The following is a 6000-nucleotide window of genomic DNA, read 5'->3' on the forward strand; positions in this document are numbered from 1 at the left end:
AAAATTTAAGAAAACAGACCACCCTCGATTTCTCTCTCTCTCTCTCTCACTCTCTCACACACACACACACACACACACACACACTACACACAAAGAACCCAAATTCAAATATGGGTTAGGGGTCATCGTTCTCTCTCTCCGTCTCGCACACAAAAGACAATGCTGCTCCCTATCGACCTCCTAAAATAGGGAGACTTCTAAGAGCTTATAAATATGAGAAATGAGAAAAGACTCCTAGTGGCTCCCTATAATTTAATTCGCATATTTTTGTAACTTCATGACCGATTTTCAACGTTAAAACTCCAAACTTGGTTGTGATTTTGGACTGAAACCGAGCCAAAACCTTTGTTTCGTCGCCGGCGGTATTTGTGCGATTTCTGGTGACTTCAGCCAAAATCATCGAACTAGGTACTCTTGCTTCGTGTATTCCAGAGGAAGAGGTCTCTCGGGATTGAGCAGCGTGGACTTGTTCTGAGTGGACATTGTTTTAAATGAGCATTATTTTTCCAATATGGAATTGCATGTATGAATGAGATTTGATTTAGAATTTGGCTTATTTGGTTTATTGGGATTTGATATATGTTTTGACTACGATTTTATCGGATTGTGACATGGGTTTTCTAGGGATTATTAGTGTTATTATGGTTTTCATTAAAGTATATGGATTGAGTGATATGTGTTTGATTATGAATATTTTATGGATTGTCTTGCATATTTATCTAATTTTGATTATTTTGATTATAGAGTTTATGAAATTATAATATTGTTAATTTTGTGGATTATAGTATTTTATGGAATTATTGGAGTTTATTTTGATATTTGGGGTTTAAGAATATTTTGCGTTATGGAATTTATGCTTTTGATAGTTTGATATTTATATTACGTATAAATATTGGGTATTGAGTTATGGACGCTATTATTATCCAAATGTCTATGTATATGGGATTGGGTACATTGAAATATTATGTATATGGGATATGGGTATGGTATATGAGTTGGGATATGGAATATACTATATTGGAGTGCTATTAGCACCACCCTATATACCTCCCCAACACTTGGATACTTGGATATGTCGGAACCCAGACACACTTGGCGAGGTGTTTCATAAGCCCTTGGCCTGACAGTCTGTTCGCGTAGGACTTAATTTAGCCGCATGAGTATTGAGGATTCTACTATTCTTGTCTGGGAGCTCAGCACCCCGGTTGAACGGCTCGTGCCCTAGCCACATGGTTATTGAGGATTCTTCCATGTGATCTAGTCAAACAATCCCCAGATTGGATTGCTTTCCCGGTACAAGTTTGTAGATACTTATTGACATTGGGTATTTGCAAATTATTTGACATTTTATGTTTGCAAGCATACGCCTAAGAAAGGGTATGGTCGCGGGAGAAAAATGATATTTTGGGTTTTGATGTTTATATTTTACATTAACGGGATTATTTTGGAAGTTTCGATTATATGGTATTACATTAAAGACTAAATGATTAAGTTCATGTTTTCCAAGAAAGTGAGAAGTATTAATTAAATGAATTTCTTTATCGTATATTTTGTTATAAGTATATTAAATTGGACTATTTTTTTCAAGTATCAATTTGTATATATGTACGCAAACAAAGGATTTTGTTGCTTGCCATTATTTTCTAAAACGGAGGGGTTATTTACGTTGCATATAAATTATGTTAAACACTTTGTTTTTGTCCACTCACATTTTATGTTTTGCTCCCCCGGGTCCTAGATATCCAAGGTCGAGACCACCACATCGAAGCATCATGATCGACTGTTCACTCAGAGGAACTTCTTCTTTATCTTTTTCCTACTTTAATTATTCTCGGGTTGTAAATTAAACTTTTAGTTGCTCTGGTTGCTCGTTTGAGTTTAGGGAGAAGGCGTGAGGCTCCTTTCCTTAATTTTATATATTGTGTGTGCCATTACCTTGTGTATGCTGGAATTTGGGGTTATTTATGTACTTGTTTGCAGGTACTATAATTTGGGAATTGTTCCAATTATAAGGGAGACTCTGCCAAATTTCGTAGAAGTCTAACAGTTTATCCGCTTAAATATGGTAAATGGGTAAAGTGGGTCCGACATCCGGTAGATGTCGAATGGGAAGTAGGGTTCGTCATGGATTCTGTTTGGACCAAAATTGACACATCCAGCCCAAGGCCCATCGTAACAAACAAAGCTGGTTTGGGCCTCACAGCCCAACATAATAGGAAGAGGAGTCCGCACTGAAGAGAGAACAACAGACATGGCAGCCTCGGGATAAAAGTCAGCAATGGCGTAAGTCGCAGGATGAAAAGTCGCAAAGGCAGCCTCGAAATGAAAAAGTCGCAATAACAACTGCCATAGAAGAAGTGACTGAAGGGTTCGTGACATCAAGAAGAACTGAAGATTAAGTCCCCCTTATATATGTATATACAGAGATTTTTTCTGTCTTTTACAGAGAAGGTAAATCTCCCAAGATAGATACGCAGTTACAATCTCGAGAGGGATAAGCAGAAAGGTGGAGCCTGTCGGAAGGCAGCTAAAAACAGGAAGTGATCACCTATCCAAAGCCTATCACCTGTAATTGAAGAAGAGGAGGAAAAGGGGGAAAATATCTTTGCCGCCCAATAAAAAAACATAATCACCCTACTCCAGAGAAGAAACAGTTTTTCTATAAATACAAGGAGGAGTGGACAGGGTAGAGGACACTCAAAAAACCAGAAAATCAATCAAAAACAAAAACTCAAAATGACTTCAAAACACTGAAGCAGCCAAAGCTCATTGAGCCAAGACACAAACAAACAACTCAGCCTGAAGCTCACTTGAATTCCAAGTGAAAACCAGCTTTAGATTAGAATTCCAAGGTTCGGACTTAGAAAATAAGTCATTCAAATTTCACAGCCTCTAGCCCATGAAATCCTCGAGACCATACGCCCAAGAAGCCGCAGCTCACTCACTGTAAACTTCACAAAAGCTTAAAGTACATTGAAGCTCTGCCAGAACCAACCTTTGGTATCGATTTAAAGTTGAAATTTAGCAATCAGAGTTGTCAACATTCCAGTCCATGACATTTCCAATCCAAATTCGGATCCGGCCTGACATTTCAAATTGTAATGAGCCTCCCATCCAGCAAAATGGAGTTCCAATTGTATCTTCATCTCTAGCATGAGTATTTATTGTTATAGTTTTGTAAAAGGCGCTCGCTAAAAAAGCTTCAAATTCCATCGGCTTAAAAATGCAGTTTAAATCCCATCATTCAAAGCAGTTTAAATTCCATCAACCATTCTCGCCGTAATACTGTTTATACTGAGATAAATTGTTAAAGTCCTCACCCGTCTGAGGCAAGAAAAAGAACTTACTTGGGAGATATTCCTCACCCAAATTCACAATCGTTTGTTTGCAGAAATCAGTAACTTGGGGCGCAAGTTATCTACTCCAAACTAAGTCTGCTAGAATTTGTTTTGCTAGCAGTGGCACGCTCGCACACAAAGAAAGCTGACTTGTCAACCAGTCTATGGTTCTCAAGGCAGTGGGGAACTTTGCCCTTCCATCACAGGAGTGAACGCAAAACGGGCAAACAATTCCAAAGGGAGGGTTCGTCATGGATTCCAAGAGGGAATCCGGGGCGGATCCTGTCAATTTTAAACTTTTAATTAATGCTAACTATTTTTTAATATTATTTTGTATAGAGATGGACCAATTACATTGAATTAAAAAATAATTATAGTATTTATGACTCCCTAAGCTAGGGAGTATGATTGGAGTTCAAATTTTATAGAGAGCTCCTAAGAGCATATCCAAGAGAGTCTCTAAATTTTAGCCACCAATTATATTGAATTAAAAAATAATTATAGTATTTATGACTCCCTAAACTAGGGAGTGTGATTGGAGTTCAAATTTTATAGAGAGCTCCTAAGAGTATACCCAAGAGAGCCTCTAAATTTTAGCCAAATTTAACTAAAATGACTAGGAAGCTATTATAGCAAACTACTTAAAAAATATTTCTTCTATCAATGTTCTCTATTTTGGCTAATCCATATTATTTTATTATCTCTCTCTTATCCTCTCTAAATCACAAGTTCATTAAAAAAAAATAAAAAAGTAAGTGAGAGAGGGTTATGGGCCTAGGGAGAGAGAAGACGAAGAAATGGATAACCCTCAATTTCTCTCTCCTCCTCTATAAATATAGAGAGCTACCAAACTTAAATAAGGATTTCTCCAAAATAAAGAGCCATATAGCAAGTCAATTGGAGATGCGTTTTGCCCTAATTCTAGCCAAAATGGCTGAGGATCAGAGTATAACAACTATGCTAGAGATGCTATAGGAGAGTCTCTAAATTTTAGCCAAAATGGCTAGAAAGCTATTATAGCAAACTACTTAAATTTTTTTTTTTCCCAACAATGTTCTCTATTTTGGCTAATCTCTAATATTTTATTATTTATCTCTCCTCCTATCTAAATTAAAAGTTCATTAAAAGATCAAAAAGTAAGAGGTGAGGTAGGGTTGTGGGCCTAGGGAAAGAGAAGAGGAAGAAATGGAGAGAACCCTCAATTTCTCTTTCCTCATCTCTAATTGTAGAGAGTCACCAAACTCAAACGGGGAGTTCTCCAAAATAGAGAGCCAAATAACAAGTCTGCTAGAGCTGTGTTTTGCCCTCAGTCTAGCCAAAATGGCTAAGGATCAGAGTATAGCAACTGTGTTGGAGATGCTCTAAAATACCTTTTGTGTATTTTTTAGCTAAATTTTAACTAAAAAATAAGGAACATGATTGCAAATGTTCTTAGGTATCTTGAGAGCTAGCTGGGCAGGTGGGTGTTGTTGGGGTTGTGGTATATGGCGGTTGCTAGATGGCTGGTGCTATTTGGGTGGTGGCTTGTTGGCTGGGGCTAGGAAAGAAGGAAGTGATGATGGGAAGTGATGATGGGTTTTCCAAGTTTTTAATGTTTTTCTTTTACGATATTTTAAATATTTTTTTAATATTATAATATAATTTTTTAAAGTTGTTAGAATTCACATTGAATTAACTCTTCAGATGAATTTAGTTTCTAGCTTTTTTTAGGTGGGTTACTAAGGCCCCGTTTGAGATTGCCTTTTTTGGCCAAAAATCTGCTTCACTTTAAAGTTAAGCAGTTTAAGGTGTTTAGTAAAAATAAAATATCCCGATTATTTTAAAAAGCTTTTTGACAGTTTTAAAAGCAGATTTTGGGTTGCTTTTCAAAGTCGCTTTCAAAAGAACCAGAGATGAACTTTTAATGATTTTTTTTAATTCCCAAAATACCATCATTCATTTTAAAAATGACACCACCTCCATTTCCACATCCAATTCCACCACTTGCACCACCACATTCACTATATTCACCACCACCACCACATCCTTCTCCTCCTCATTCTCCGCCACCACCACCACAACCACCACCTCCTCCACCTCCACCACCTCCTCCACCTCCACCACCACCACCACCACCACCACCACCTCCTCCTCCAAAACCTCCACATCCACTACCACCTCCACAACCAACACCACAATCACCACCATGCTGCCACTACCACCACCACCACTACTACCACAACCACCAACTCCACCTTCATCACCACCACTACCTCCACTCCATCACTACCACTACCACCACATGATTAGTACATAACACTTTTAACATCATGTCTATTTTAATCATTATTCACAGTTATAACAATTTTATATTAAAATTTACCAAACAATTTTGACACTGATTTTTGTACAAACAGCACTTTAAAAATATTGTTTACCAAACATGGATCTGCTTTACTTTACAGCTAATTATTTTCAAAACACAGAAGAACTTCTTTTAAAAGTGACAGCAATCCCAAACTGGGCCTAAGTCCTTATAAGTTATTTTACAAAAAGGTAAACTTGTTTTTAAAAATTTGAAAATAAAGTAAATGGGGAAATAAGACGGGGTGACAGCACTCGATTTTAATTAAAGTTTCGAGTTATAATAATTTACATTTAAAAGTCCACGTAGGCATGACAT

This window comes from Prunus mume, linkage group LG5 (genome assembly GCF_029339155.1).
Source record: "Prunus mume cultivar Tortuosa linkage group LG5, ASM2933915v1, whole genome shotgun sequence".
Taxonomy (NCBI): Eukaryota; Viridiplantae; Streptophyta; class Magnoliopsida; order Rosales; family Rosaceae; genus Prunus; species Prunus mume.